We start from the raw sequence: 16,267 nt of genomic DNA, 5'->3' as shown, positions 1-16,267 counted from the left end.
AGATAAGCCTGTCATCTTGACAGGGCAAATCAGTGCTGAAAAGCCTTTGCACTCCAAAGGGCTCAGACTGTTTGATATGCCAGAGCCATCCCTTGATAACCAGAAGCATCCTGCTTCCTCTGCCTCCTCTGCGCTCCCCTCAGCCCCCTCTCACCTCGTCACCTGGGGGTGGGCCACCACACATGCTTTGCACTGATACACGTTAGTCCAGCTAACAGTTGCAGTGCTCAGTGTGTTCACACAAGGATACCAACACCACTGGTATTTTTAATCAAAATTACTATACGGGTATCGTCCCTGCTACTGATGCAGTAAGCATGTTATAGCCATTCCCTTTCCTTATTTTAAGTTATTGATACTGAAATAAAGCACTTTTATCCTAATAAAATTACACCCACATTGGCATGGGAAGAGGAGGAAAACTGTACTGCATTTTTGGTACTAATATGGCTCAAGTGGCACATTTTTTCTATCTAGTTGCCAAAACACAGTGTGTTATGCCAATATGTTGCTGTTACTGTGTTCACACTCAAGGCTACCCCTATTTTACCACAAAGAGAGTTGCAGAAACTGTGTCTAAACAAGCCCTTAATCTCTGGAACCTGTTAAACAATTCAGGCAGTGGTAGAAATTAAACGGCAAGTTTGAAAGTTTGAGTGGTTGATTTTAATAGAAAAAGTAGATTTGTAATCCTGTCCATAAATACAACTGTAGTAAGAGATACAACCTTCTGCACATGATCTATTTAATAGTTGCCTATATTAAGAATACTTAACATTTCTTGAAATGACATTTAACTTCAAAGGGCTTGGTAAAGATGATCACTTTGACTTTTTTCACAAACTGTTACCATGATTGTGAATTATTTTCTAACATTTTGAACAGAAGCATTCCCAGAGGAATGACAAATTAGTTGATGGTGCTGCAAGAGATGCTTTGCAGTCCTCCTCTTTTGAAGTTCTTAATGATGTGAGTTTCTCAGTGTTACAGTCCTGGCTGCTGCTTGCCCCATTCATTTAAAAGTTATGTGAAGTGAAAATTATGCATAGGCTTTTCTTCCTTTACCCCTGCTCCCAAGAGTTGTGACCAGATGCAGATGTGATGATGTGCCTGTGCATGCCACTGTTGCTAAACTGTAAGCAAAGCAAGAGAAAAGGCTGATTTAGAAAATAAACCTAAGGTGCTTGATGAGTGAAATGTCAAGTAGATTCATGTCTGGCAAAGGACTCTTCCTTGTCCATCATCATCCAATCAATGACACTTGAACCTGGGTTGACCAGGTCACCACACCACCTCTGCTCAAAGCAGGGGGAAATTTATAGGTCACCTTTTTGAATGACAATTAGTACAAGAAGATATGGTAATCCTGCTGCCTTTCAAAGTGTTATTGTTTTACCATGCAAAAGTCTCAGTGTACTATGCACAGCAGTGTACCTGCTCTCTGTGTTCTTTACCTGAGGGGAAACAAAAGACCTTTAGGAAACTATCTCCCTGGTGGCTCTTGTCTGATTAGAAAGTCCTCAGGGGATTAGCAGTATGAATTTCACAGCTTGTCCCCCCTACTCCCTCCCACCTCTCTGCATCAAGGTTAGAAGGATGTGCTTGGATCAAATCAGAAGGAGATTAAAGGAGAAGAAGCCCCAGAGCAATTCTCTTTTGCATTTGAATGAATATTTGTAGTCAATAGTCATTTACCATTTCTTTTAAAATATCCTTCAGTATTAGTGAAACCAACTTCAAATGTTGCCATAAGACAGTAATACCTTATTCTTCCATTTTAGATTAGTTATATCATTTACAGTTAATTTGTTATGCTTGTACATATTTGCTGTTGCATGTAATCCTTCAATTTGCTCAAGAGATTTCATCAAGTCCCCAACAAGATCAAAAGCTTTAAAGGTTTTGTTTGCATTTCCATGTAAGACTTACTACTTTCTCACTGCAGAATGGCCTAGAGAGCATTCTTTAAACCCGTGTTAAGTGCCAACAGACAGAGCCTGCAGGGGACATCTTTGAGGTGTGCACGATCAAACAGAAATAAATTTTAACCTTTTGTACAACAAAGTGAGGAAAAAAATCCAATTTCCTACAAAACCCTCACTACATTGCCTGTGAAATCTATTTCACCAGAGATGTTGTTTAAAGGGGCAAATGATGCAGATAGGTTTCCTTAGCAAGGAGCTGTAAAGGATGTCTTAAAAAGCACAGTATGGTACTAAAAGAAGAAAGATGGGGAAATGCTATTCTAAGATATATTCATTTATATTTGCACCTGTTACAAAACCTTTGTAATAAGAGCTGGTCCCTGCACTAGTCTCATGATGCTAAGTAATATCATAAGTCAAACCACAGATTCTTCATAAAGGGAAAAATAGATCACCCTTAATGTAAGCAGAGAGAATCATGGCTGCAGAACCGATATACAAGTGAAAACACTCTGGATTCATTTCTACTCTTTTCTACAGCTGGATAATGTTATTTCTCTGACTGGGTACAAATGAAAACTAAACTTAATCCACCACATGTTATAGCTTAAATAATCAGCTGGTGAAAAGGTAAAATAGAAATACAGATCCTGGAACAGAAAGTGCTCTAGGATTGGCTTAGAGTTTTGAAAATGCTCAGCTTTTCCTCTAAGCACCTAGTGATCTGGCCAGCTTTTAGTGGGAATTTCTCAGTTAGAAGTGCTTTGGCAGATCCTGGCTCCCTCACTCTCTGTGTATATTTTACTATGGGAGAAATCCGTTGATAAAAGAAACCTTTAGAAACAATGCATGCAAACAGCAAAACAATGATTTATTGCAGCCTTCCTAACTTGGATGTGAGACGTTAGCCCGTTAAGTGATTTGCCTTATGGTGTGCTGAGCATGCAGCCCCATACAAAAAGCAGTGTTCTGTGCAGTTTTTAAAATAGCAATTCCCATGCAGTTCTATGTATGTAAGATTGTAGTGACCAGACACCTTTAGCCTTTAGACTTCTGAGGTCCTTGGGAAAAGGAGTTGGTCCCTCTGTCTCCCGCAGCCAGCACTGCAGAGTGGCACAGCTCCCTAAGTTAGGGTGCAGTTACACAAACATTTTCTCTGGCAATAAAGCCAGCTGAAGAGCTTTCTGCAGCCTCTGTTTCTCCCTCTGTATCCTCCCAGAGTTCAGTGGTCTCTTAAACGTACTGTTTTAACTGTTTGTGAGATTGTGTTTTGAACTGGATCAGGGCAGTGACTGAAGGAGCTTTTCTTTCTGATTTTCTTTGTTAATAGTGTTTTTGGAGGCATTTAATCTAGAACAACTCGCCATATAGCAAAGCTGCACTTATAGCTGCCCTTAAGCAACTCATGGCGTTATGCACAGAGAGACGAAGGAGAAAATGAGCAGCCATGCTGTGGCCTTGAATTGCCTTTCCTGCCAAAGAAAAATGTTCACCTTTCACGTTCCTAAACTTAGCTGTTACCGTGATTGCTTGCCTTTAGCACCATCTCTGCAAATGTACATTTGCCTACAAATAATGTTAGCAGTATGGCTTCCAGCTAGTGTTCGGGTCAGATAGGAAGTATTGCACACCAAATAAGTGCAATCAATGCAGATTAATGATGCTTGCTTTCATTCATGTGTAGGTATTTCAAAGATGCAGCTGATAGCCAATCTTTCTTGCTTCTATTTATGCAAGCCACATTTGTTTGGTTAGCTTTTGGTTGATTGATTTTGTACTTCTGCTTGTTTGGGTTTTGTTAGGTTTATTTTGTTTCATGACAATATGGCTGATTTATTTCTGACAACGGTAGCTGTTTAATGCAAAAGATTATTGAAAGCTTCATATAACTTATGTTTTTAATTTCTGGAAATACCACCTAGAAGCTGTAGAGAAAGACACTATATAAATCTTAAAGTTAAATAAATATTTACTGTACAAGTGACTTGTGTTAATGAATATTGCAGAGGGAGTGGAGCACATAGATTCACCAGGAAACAACTGCACAGCATAAAGCATCCTCTGTCATGCAAGGGCAGATCTGATGCACATTCAGACTGGCTTTGCCTTGGTTTGCTCTGCTAGGGCCTGCTGGGTAGAGGTACTCTTGGCATTCGCTGGTAGGTGATGGCAGGAGAGCCTTTGCCAAAGGGTGGTGAGCGTGAAATGTTACGCACAAATCTTAAAATGAAAAGGAAAGTGATGTGGAATGAAAAAGCAAGTAAAGTCCTTCTGCAAAGACAATACAAACAGGACCTATATAAAAAAATGTGGTTCAAATATGAGACTGCAGACCTAGTCTCCTTTCCTCAGGAGTATTCCTGCTCATCTGTCTTTTCTGTCTACATTTTTATACCTCATTCAGAAATGCAGTATCTGAAAACCCTCCAAAAGTTAATAGAGAGAACGGATATGAGCTAAGTATTTCTCCTCATCCTCACAGCAGGAATGGAGCAGAAGAGGTCTGAACTGCTGTGACTTGTTTTCATAGGAATGAACTTAATAAACATTCATGCACACATACACCCGCACACTTGCACACACGGGTGGACTTCTGCCAGGCAAGGCCAGACCAAGCTAAGGTTTTTTGCACAGGAAGCAGCAAGGCGCAGAAGAAATCTTCACAGCAGGGAAGAGCCCATGTTCAAGCAAGGCAGCCCCAGAGGGCCGGCCTCGTCCTGCCGCCTTGTACTTTCTTTGCTTGTTCACTGCCAGGGCACATGATGAGCAACGAGCATCTCCCCTTTAGTTCAGCAGAAGAAACAAGCTTTAGACTTCAGCAGGCTTTCTGGGCTGCTTTTAAGTTGCAGTCAATGTGCCCAACACCACAGAAAATGTTTTTGCGTTCTCCTTTTAATCCTCTGTGTGCCTTTGTTGTATTGTTTTATATTCCCTTCCATTCAATTGCTCAATCCACTAAGACTGCAACACCTGAGTTTATGCAAATTATGTCTATTTTGAATTTTATTGCTCTGCTTCATTTCCTCTCAATTTATCTGAATTTCCTCACTTCTTTGGTACATCCTTCTGCCTAATTTAAGACATGAATAAAATGTGATCCCCATGGCTTCTTACTATTCTCCTCCATGTGCTTTGAACTTTAAACAGTGACCAACACAAACTGTGGGACTTTTGTTATCTGTGGCATTCTTTTATCTGTCCCCCAGATTTTTTTGCCATACTTGCAAGTGAATCATTCTGTATTGTTAATTTAAAAATAATAAATTTTGTAGACATCTCATGACCAGTGAAATTGTACATTTCATGGTTTAGGCTGGCCAGATGCAAATGTGAGACTGCTTTTTTTATTGCTACATGACAGATCCAAAATGAAAAATCATTCAATAAAAATGGAAAATGGAGGTTGTAAGGTGTGAGAATTTTCTTCCTGGTGAACATTTGTGAAACTTTTGTTTCAAGATCTTTTCTTTCTGGTGTCAATTTGATGGAACAAACAATGACAGAAGTATTTATGAAGCCAGAGGAAATCAAATCAGTGGTGTTTTACATGTCCTGTAGTGGGAAATAGTTCAAAGTATTTCTTGCCATTGTCTCAGACTGGAAGCCGGCATTGGAGGGGTGGTGAAATATTCCTTGGATAACATTCAGCCTGTATCTACATCTTTGATGTAGAACTTTTATGACTCCTTCTATGCTTAGTAACAAGCTTGATTTGCATTCCAAGGCAATCAGATCCATTGCTGATATCTCGAGTAGGAGTTCAAGCCCCATTGAAGGAATCTCACTAAACCATTAGTGCGAGCTTTAACATGCATTCCTTTTTCCTGTTGACCTCCTCTTGGAGGTTAAAGTTGAGTAGCTAAGCTTTAGCTGCTGCCTAGATGTGTTGAGTGTTTGATATACATTGTCATCGTAAGTCCATAAGTCACAGTTGCACGTGTTGTCTTTGAGTATTTTTACACATGTTTTCTGATAAGTTATTGAAGATGCAAACACTTTTCTAAGCTCCTTTACCAGATACTAGGTGTGAGGGTGAGTAATACTTAAAGCAAAGCTAGAAAACCATTTCCTGAAAATATCCAGAAGACTTAAAGAAACACAAACACCACTTCCATCTTTACACTTAAAAAAAGCAGGGATTATGATTATGATTTTATAATTTTAATTTTTATAGAGCACATTTTAAAATTGATCTTTTGCAGTACTTCAATGGCAGTAGCCAGATCAAAGGCATTTTCCACTTCATCTATTGTGTCAGTCCTGAGAATGTCTCATTTTAACATGCAACCCAATTTACTAAAAAGTCAGGTTACTTAATTAACTACAGCAATAGCACCTTGAAGCCCTGACCAGCACAGCTTCTATTATATCGTTGTACAAACATATAGTGACATTCAGGCTTGAAGCATTTACAGCTGTATCGACAAATTCTACAAAGGGGCTGAGAAACACAGAGCACCACAAATAATAATACTAGATACAAAATTTGCATCATGAAGGTGCTCCTTATGAAATTTGGTAAAATACTCTGGTATTTTGATAGGTGCAGGAAGAGAGGAAGCAATAAGATACCGCTTTGCTAAAAGTTATCTCTTACTTAGGACGAGGCAGTAAAAGGGATGAATAGTCAGTGTCAGCTGTATCCCAGGTAGCCATCTGCCTCCCTGGTAAATCATAAGTGAAACAATAACAGCCTTTATTTGAACAAGCACAAAAATTTAAAGACTTGTTCGAATAATAGCAGATATTTTCAAAGGTCCTGAGAAAGTCAGGCCCAATTTGCTGAAAGTCAGTAAGACCACAATGCCTATTTCTCTATGAAAATCCATAGTCGTGAATATCTGCTAAAGTGTTTTCAAAGGCAGAAGGGGAAAGCAGCACAGCAACATGTTAAATTAGTCACCTTCATGGCTGACTTCTTAACATTTGTCACCTATAGCTATGCAGTAAGCTGCCTACAGCCCCCAAAAAGGGTAGGATGTTTCATGCCCACAGCTTAGTCAGTAGAGTAACTCCTGTCTGCTTCCAGAGCAGCTGCATCTTGGATCTTGTGAGGAGGTGGATGCTGCTGCTTCTCCAAACACTTGCCCTGACAGCAAATGAGAAGAAAGTGGAGAGGAATTGTCCATTTCTGAACAACAAGTAAGGTGGAAGTATCAGGAGCAACACTTGGAAAGAGGAAAGATAAATGCAGCAAATCTCAGTGAATTCTTAATGTAGGTAAAACTCTAAAGTGAAGAGCAGAAAAATGGAGAGTGGGTGATGAAGAGTGCAGGGTTCGGGAGTCAGAGAGCAAGTGGCTGTACTCTCAGGTATGTCCACACCTGCCAGTAAAGCCCTCCCCAGGCAAATGAAAAAGCTCTGAGAGGGCTGGTCCATCTACAGCACTACAAAGAGGTACGAGCTTGGTCCTGAAGAAAGTTATGCCCACAGTGACATAAGGCTGCACCTGAGTGGCTGCCCTGCCACTCAGCAGCCCACAGCACTGAATTAATGCATTGTATTTTTTCTAGGTCTGGAGCAATTTGCTCCCGGGTAAGAAACTCCTATTCTGCTCCATTGCATGGTATAGACCTTAACACACGTGAGCTATATTTGATTTGAGCTATTGCTGCTTGCATGTATGGGAAAGCCAGTAGTCTGAGCTAAGAAGCAGGAGAGCTTGCTAGACAGCATTTAAACCAGAGAGAAAGTGGGATCTCCCTTAGTCTTGTTTCCCCCATCCGCTATTCTGCCAAGAAGAAACTGTACTATAAGAGGTACGATATTTCCTGGGAGTTACCAAACATCTTCACCATTTCTTGGGACACTTTTATTCTCATTTAAAATGGTTTTCCAATGGTCTAACTCTATTGGCTTCAGTGGAGTTACCGTAGAGTTACATTAAATGAGGGCAGAGAATTTAGCTCGTTGACCTCAGTATCCAGTGAAATTACTCAGCACCTTGCAGACTGCATCTTTTGTAAGGAATAGCTGGAATATCTGCAGAGACTTTTTTTTTTTCCTGTTAAGATCACTCCTCTGTCCTTATCCTGTATTCATTGCAATGAAACATTAACCATGAAATGTTATGAGCACCGAATTTGCTGCTGACCAGTTAGGTAAAACATGTAGCTACAGTAGGAATGGAAATAGGGTTGGAGTACCATCTCTTTTTATTTTCCTGTCCTATCCCTGAATCCAGTATGATTTGTAAATTACTTCTGTTAGTCTGGCTAACATACTAGGCAAGAAATCCTGGCCCCGTAAAGCCCATAGCAAGAAAGTTATTAATTTCAGTGGTCATAGTTTCATCTTTTGCTTCTAATTACGAGCAACACATTTGATAGAAATCTCCCTTGTAATTATTTATTTTTATCCCTTTATAAACACACAGATTGTCTCATCCCTCATCACTTAATTCATAGTAGACAAAAGTCATATGAACATTATTAGACTTTTTTTGAGCTAATGGACAAATAAGATGAAAAAAATGCAAGTATTAGTTCAGTTTTCCTTTCTCATCTTTTCAGAAAATGAGGACTTCACTGTTGCACAGCTTAAGCAGAAAGGAGATATGCTATGAATGTGTTAACTTTAAATAGCAAAGGTGGAAAAAGGGCTTCTCCTTTGAGTTTCAGATGGATGATGGATGAAGCGCTTATTATATCTCCAAGTTAATTCTAAGATGTCTTCTAGTCTTTTAAATAAGAAACTATATATCTCACTTGTACTTTTGATCATTAAGGACATTTAATGTAGAATTCTATTCTTGCCTTAGAAGACGTTTTCCAAATTAGAGGCTGAAGGCTTTAACATACCTGGAAAGGTATGGCAGCTTTTGTGCCAAAAACAGGTATAAATCTTTCAATTCAGAGCACACTTGTTTATCTCATGTCCAGTTGTAGCAATTTTGCTTCAAATTTATGGATACAACCTGGCCAAGTCACTCATTTATTACCTTTGACAATCAAAAACACAATAAAATCAATTTATGAAGTCACCACTGATTTTCTCTGTTGTAAAGTTTTTGTAGGAATGTTATCGTTCTTCTACTGTCCACTTTCAGTGTGATGGTAAAAATGGAACCAAAGTTATTTTATGCTTGGACAGAGAATATAGGACAATAGGGTTCTGGTCTGTAACAGAGCTTACACACATCACTGTATTCTAAATAATAGTTCTAGATTTGTTTATTTACTTGCCGCTGACCCTGTATAGCTACTTATGCCAGAATTTTTCAGGACTGTCATAAAATCTGGGCACCTTTAATTTGCATCTTCCCAAAAAGAACATTAATTCTTAAAACTCACTCTAAGATTGAAGACTTTTAATGTTAATTGCTGTTTCATTGCCCTCCATTCAAATTCTTCAATTTTTCCAGCAGAGGACACCTAACTCTACTGAAAACAAGTCTATTTATTATTAGCCTTTAATAGGCCTGTTAGAAGTCATCCAGAAACCTCCAGAGGAGGCCAGTGGGCAAGAGAATGAAATTCATTGTTCTAGTCTAGCTTTTTCCATACATCTGCAGGCTAAGAGGCACTGTGGCTTGCAGACTGTGAGTAAGCTAGGTTAGTCTTGGGTATAGATGATTATAAAATTTTTGACTTTCATAGAGTTACATGTGTTTGTCACAACGATGGTTTTGTGCCTTTCATTGCATTTGTGTATATAGATGCAACATCTTTTGAATTTCGTGGTAGGGTGTATCAATCAGTTTGGCTTTAGCACAGACTACGAGGATGGGTTTTTGAAGTGCCTTCAACAAATATGTTCCTAACCCAAAAGAAAACACTTCTAAAAGGTTATACGAAATACAGCCCTGAGTTGTAATAGCTTGGAGAAGGAAAGAATGAATATCATCAAGTGATTATACCTAATCATTTCAGTATAATCGTAAGGACACATCCAAATTCTGCACACACTTCTTAGTAGCTCCAGGTAGACATTATGACAACATCTCTATCTGTTAATTAAATGTGCTTGAGACAACAGTCACTGAACAAGACCACACTAGGGACCTTGTAGTAACTTATCAGTAGAGATAACAGAGGTCCAGTGCCAGGAACATACCCAGCACTGTTTGCTTTACACATTTAGCAGTAGAACTACCCACTCTAAAAACTCACCTATGGAAAAATATGACACTTCTGATAGGATTTCAGTACTGTCCAGAGAGGTGCTACATTTCTGAGCTCCGGTGTTCTGGTTCACTGTAGATATGCAAGAGGGCTTTCCTGCTTGCTGTCCACTTACAGCCATCAATAAATCTTATGTTATTTGGTCTATTTATTTCAATCTATACAGGCATAATTCCTGTCCATAAAAGCCTGTTTATGTCTAGAACAATTACAAACTGAAAACCTTTAGTCTTCATAGCATTCGTTTGACTATACTAACAGAGATTATTTTAGCATCTGATTTTACTTAGCATCCATTTAGTCACTTTACAGCGTTTCTTGCTTCAATTAATAGCAAGGGGTTTTTTTATTTTTGATTAAGGTAGTTGTGAATTCATCAGAGGAGGACAGACTATATAGTTATGCCCTAAATGAAAGCTTTAATGTAGTAAGATTAAATTATGCAAATCATTTAAAAATCTTTTTAAACAGGCATTACTTCAACATGTAGATATTGGCTAAAGCAGCTTTAATATGCAAGACAGGATGTTAGGTGCTTAGCTGATCCAAATGCCAGTCTATAGATTTGAAAGACTAAAGATCACATCACTGGGAGGTTGACAGAAGTGACACTTTGCAAAGTGCCAATGATTTATGCCAATGTCTTGCCTGATGATACTGTTATAGACAGCACTGTCATTACAAAGTCCCTAACGACTTCAGTCTACATTTATGGTGCACAAATTATAGGTGAGCCCGAAGACTGAAACCTTCCTGACTTTTAGATTTCAATGACCAAGTAATTCTCACTAGGTTCGTTTCTTGTGTGTTGCCTGATGTTTTCCTCCCGCTTCTTCAGCATTATAATTGAATCACATCAAGCCAGGCAAAGTATACATTTGTTATATATTACCAAGTCTTTTAGACAACATCATGCAAAACATATTAAGCCTCATAATTCCGATGATTGTCTTTCACTTCAAAAAGCAGTAATAGAGCTCTACAATTTGCATCAACAAAAATGCTGCAGCCAGTTCTGCAAAGTACCGAGGGCCCTTGTGCAGGCTGGTTGGATCCTTCGGTTCCCGTTTATGTCAGTGCTGGGGAAAGGGGGTGCTCTAGATCAGGAAGGATTAGGCCTGCTTCTAAAGAGAACCTCTCAGACCGGACTCTAGTGTAAGCTATCAATGTTATTATAGATTGACCTATGATTCTGCAACATGCATAATATTCTAATTTTGTACATTTAAAACATTCTTCCTGTGCAACATTATTCCAGCTTTAGTTATGCCTGAAGTGATTGCTGATGCTAAAGCAAATTACAGGGTTTTTTATTCTCTTCAGTAATTCTGTTATTTTAAGAAGGCAGCAATTGAGGCACTAATTTCATTAAGCATACAGAGAGGGTGTGTCAACTCCCAGGTAGCACTGATAATGGGAGAGGACATCAGTTAAACCAAGAGAGAAATGAGGTTCCTCTGGCCATTTAAAATTAAGTCTATATTGCATAGTGCAATGAAACAGGTGGAAATTTCATGAGAAGGTTTACCGTGGAGTTTGGCCTTTAGTAGCCTGGAATTGTTGCCGCAGTTTTGTAGTTTCCATGCCTTTCCCTAAATCAGCTCAGAACAAGCTTTGAACAATAAAGATAAGGTATTTCCTTACCTACCAGATTTTGACAGTCCTTCAGTGACAGTTAGACATGAGCCAAACAATTTAACTTTGGCTTGCATAAGAGCTGAATAGAAACCTTATAATTTGAGTTCGTTCATATTTGTGTCTGAAACATTACAGTAAAAAGATCTAACAAAGCAAACACAGCGACCGACATTTCCAAACCTGAGCACCTAGTAAAGCCCCAGCATCCGTATTTAACCAAGTAGATAAATATACCCTGATTTTTACAAGTATTGAGTTCAAAGATAAGAGTACACACAAACTGTATCAAGAAAATATGCAACTACATAGTAAGTATATTACTGCCACCTTTCCACGAAGAAGATGATGGGATGGGGTAGGGATACACCTTCCTCACCTAGGACTTTCTCCTCTAGTGCTAACAAAGCCTATCACAAAGGAAGAGAGGAACAGATGGACCTGTTGAAAGATACAGAAAGAGTGGAATAATCAACTCAGAAGCAGACTTCAGAAGCAAAGCTAAAATTAGCTATAAAATTACGTCCCTGCTAAATAAAGTTCTCTTTATTATTCTCAATCAGAGACATAATCTTCATTAAGGAATAATCATTGAAAGAAGTTGCATGAAATTCTACAGATCATTTCAAAGTAAGTTAGTCCTTTCTATGTCCATCAAGCAAGCTTCTTGAGTATCTAAGAGCTGTCTAAGAACTGAACAGGAACACATATTATTTAATTTTATCCAAACATGTAATTTAATCCAAACATGCTAGAAAGCATCCAGTTGCTTTAGTCTTGTGGTTAACTATGTAATCACAACTCCTCCAGAAAAATACAGCCTTGTATTATGCAATAGGATACATTCATGTCTGAGCTAGGACTTCCTTCATTTTCCATCCCGTCACTACAATTTCCTACTGGCTCTGAGGACATAAATGCAACATATAAAACCAGACATGCAAACATACATATTTTTCTAAAAGGATGGATGTCCAGATAGGAACAACGTACTTCTCAGTGAATCTGTGTACTGCAGTTGGCAGTATTCTACAAGTTGTTCACTCGAACAGTATGTCATCCCAAGGTCAGATTAGAGCTAAACCGCAGTATGTATTCAAAAGCGTGTTGCCTTGATTGTCCTGAATAAAGTTTGTGTCAAGCTCATTATCATCCATAACAATATTAAATATATAGGACTGTTTAACCTGAAAGAGAAGTAGATTCGCCAGGACATGCAGTATAAAACGAAGTGTATTTGTTTATACTGTAGTATAAAACCAAGTGTCTACCAGGAAAGATAGACCAAAAAGCAGTCATTCACCGAGGGAAAGAGTGTCACTGATATATAAAGGCTACTCTGGCAGACCCTGGAAGACAAATAATTCATAAATGCTTTGATTCCCGTATACAGAAACCCTCCTGTTCAATTCAGAGAGGAGTTTCAAGCAGTGTGTTTCAAGTATGCCATGTTAATATAGATAATAGCATAAGTTATACGAAAAGATATAGCAAAAAAGGTAATCAGCTATTAATTCTTGGTATAATAAATATGTATCCATTTAATGCTGCTCTTGAGTGAAATGAATGAGCACTTACAGCATTTATATTTGTATTTTTTAAACATTCTGGAAAAAATAAAGTCACTATTTGAAATTCCTTATTCTCATATTCTGGTAACTTCATAAAAGGAAGTTCTAGGCAGTTAAGTTAATCTTTGCAAGACTAAAAGCTTAAAAGAAGGCTGAAAAGACCATTGAAGGTCAGAATTTCCATATTGATCAAACTGTAAGTTTATACTCCTGCAAACATGTAATTAACTTTGCCATTATTGAATTTTGGTTCACAACCAATTTTATTAGTCATAGTCTCACCAGTAATTCCACTGGACTGAAGCATGAGTGACAGACATCCATAATCATGTAGAGTACATACTGATATGTTATGTTTACAAGTAGATATAAATCACCTGAAACATTCGTCATTTTGAAAAAAAAAAGCCTTTAAAACCCCCCACACACACAACTCTTGGCAATAAAACTAAGTCATTTTCTGAGAACTACTGATGAGAAATTGAAATGAAAACTTGTATGATAGTCAATTTTCAAAGTTCCAAACCTCTGGACCTCTCTCTATGCAATTTAATTTTGTAAGCTAATAATCATAATTTCAGTGATAAAACAGCTAGAGGGTTTTTCAACCCTTTATCTGCTCACCACAGAATAGCTAGAAGCTAATAAAAAAGATTTTCTGCATGGCTGAACTGCAAGTGTATTCAAGGGATGATACCTATCCAGGCAGCAATAAGGAGCATTTGAACAAACACGTGTCACTGCCTTTAAGAACTGCTCTAGAACAGCTAATGAACAACCTGAGATCTATTCTGGTGTATACATCAGCAACAGAAGTGATCACTTATATTACAGCTGGATGAATAAACGCAGGATTCACTCCCTGTCCGAGACATGAAGAGAATGCACAGAGAGCAACCAGGTTATCTCAAAGGACTATTCCACAGCCAGAATTGCACCACAGCCAGGAAGCGGGATATTATAGTCATGTAAATGAAGATGAAGGTTTCACATTCTTAAAATTAATCATAACTGGTAGTAATAATGATCAATCATAAATCACTGATCTTAGTGGACTTTTTGCCTTAGGACAACAGAAGACTAGAGGGCAAGATTGGCTTTTCAGTGTCTCTGTGAACTGATAGCTTCTGCGCCGTCAGGATTTCTGCATCTTATTCCTGCTGGCAGATACGTGCTGTATCCACATGCTTCATATCACACAGGGAAGTTAGTGCCATAAGGAGGCAGTTGGTCCACCCTTCTTGGAAACTAATGAAGCCTTTTAGATGGAAAGAGAACCGATATGGACTTTGCCACAGACTCACATTCGGGTGGACTGGCATTGCTAAGAACAGAAATCCCATATAGTCTGCAGCCAAATGTAAAGATGACTCTGATGCCTTTTCCACTTGTTTTGCCATATAGGAGAACCCAGACACAACTGAGAACTTCAGGTGTCAAAGCACATGCTCCCATTTCTAAAAGATGTATAAAAGTAAAACAAAGCTAAGTTTAAATATAAAAAGGAGTGAACTGAGGGATACATGATAGGTCAATGTTCTTCATGAAGTTCTACATGACTGTAAGTTGGAACATCCTTAGGCAGAATTCAAATACAATGCCTATTCCAGTGCAGTGTCAACATTACAAAATATCTGCTGTCTGTCTGCCTTGTTAAAAAAGCTCTACCCTTTTAAGTTTTTTTTTTTTAAAAAAAAAAACATATTGCTGAAGTCATTTGCGGGCATCTTTGAGAAGGGCATGTAGGTACCAATGGTATCCTTTGACCCAGATCTCAGTTCTTGAAATTATGATACCTTTCAACCAACTGTTTTATTGCTTGACAAATTAAAACTTTAAGACTATGATAAGCATCTCCAGAACGGTTATCACCAATCTCAGCAGGCTGCTGTGCCTTCAATACACATTACCCTCAACCATCATCTCCATGTCAATATGGCCATCAGCAACAAAGGCTCCACTCTGAGAAGGGAATTCCTTATTTCACTTCTTATAGCAGGACCCAGAAGCACAATATCATGCAACACTCTGAAAAAAAAAATGACAGGATCATTGACAGTATAAGCAGAGCAATGTTATGTCTAGTGGCAGAATGTAGCTGCTTGAAATGTGTTTTATTTCTGTTGGAGACAGGTAAGTTTACACTGCAAGAGAGTGTGTCACTGGATAAATGTCTACTAAAAATGGAATAAAAACAGAAAAGTGTTAGACCCTATCATTGGGCAGACCTAATCAGAAATCTCAATATTGCTAAACATTCGTCTGGCCACACACTTTATAGATGCAGAAAGCTAATGTATTTAGTTAGACTTCGATTCCAAAATATGAACTCTGGGCTTGGGATCTTGGTGCTAGTGGTGGCAGTAGTCTTGTTGTTTTAGCATTTGATTTACACAAATTACTATGTCTGCAATCAGCTCTCAATAAATCTCTTCACTTTTTTGCTTTTGAGAAAAAGTGGTATAATGTTACATCAGCTACCATATTTTTCAGCCATCACATATGAAATTACTGCATTTGATTACAGTCTCAGGCTAGAACCTTTTAGCTAAACTATCCCGTACCTAAACACGTGAAGCAAGCCAGCAAAAGAAAAGACATGTCAGAGCGTGGCCTTTAGCTCGCGTTTGGTCCACAGGGATCACTCAATAGTGAATGAAATGAAAGCTGCCTAGGACTGTAGGGCTCTCTTCAGGCTACCAGTGCCAGCATGGGCCAGGAGAGTCAGTCATGAGAGAATATGATGCAAGGATCAATATAGGGACTTGGAGGTACATACCTACCTATTTAAGGAATAGTGATGCTATATAAATTCCTGCCTTGCAGCTGCAGACATCTGTCCCAGTTGTCAGAGATAATTATCACTATGAATATGAGGGCAGTCAAGAATACCTCTTTTCTCCATGTCTGAGCCCATTTGCATTGTCTTTTAAAAGTTTTCTGTGGTTGATTTTTCAACAGGCAAGATCCAAATTAAAAAGAACAAGTAGCTGTGAAAATTAAGTGACTGCTC

The sequence above is a fragment of the Dromaius novaehollandiae genome, chromosome 2 (genome assembly GCF_036370855.1).
Source record: "Dromaius novaehollandiae isolate bDroNov1 chromosome 2, bDroNov1.hap1, whole genome shotgun sequence".
Lineage (NCBI taxonomy): Eukaryota > Metazoa > Chordata > Aves > Casuariiformes > Dromaiidae > Dromaius > Dromaius novaehollandiae.
Note: the sequence above shows the minus strand (reverse complement) of the source record.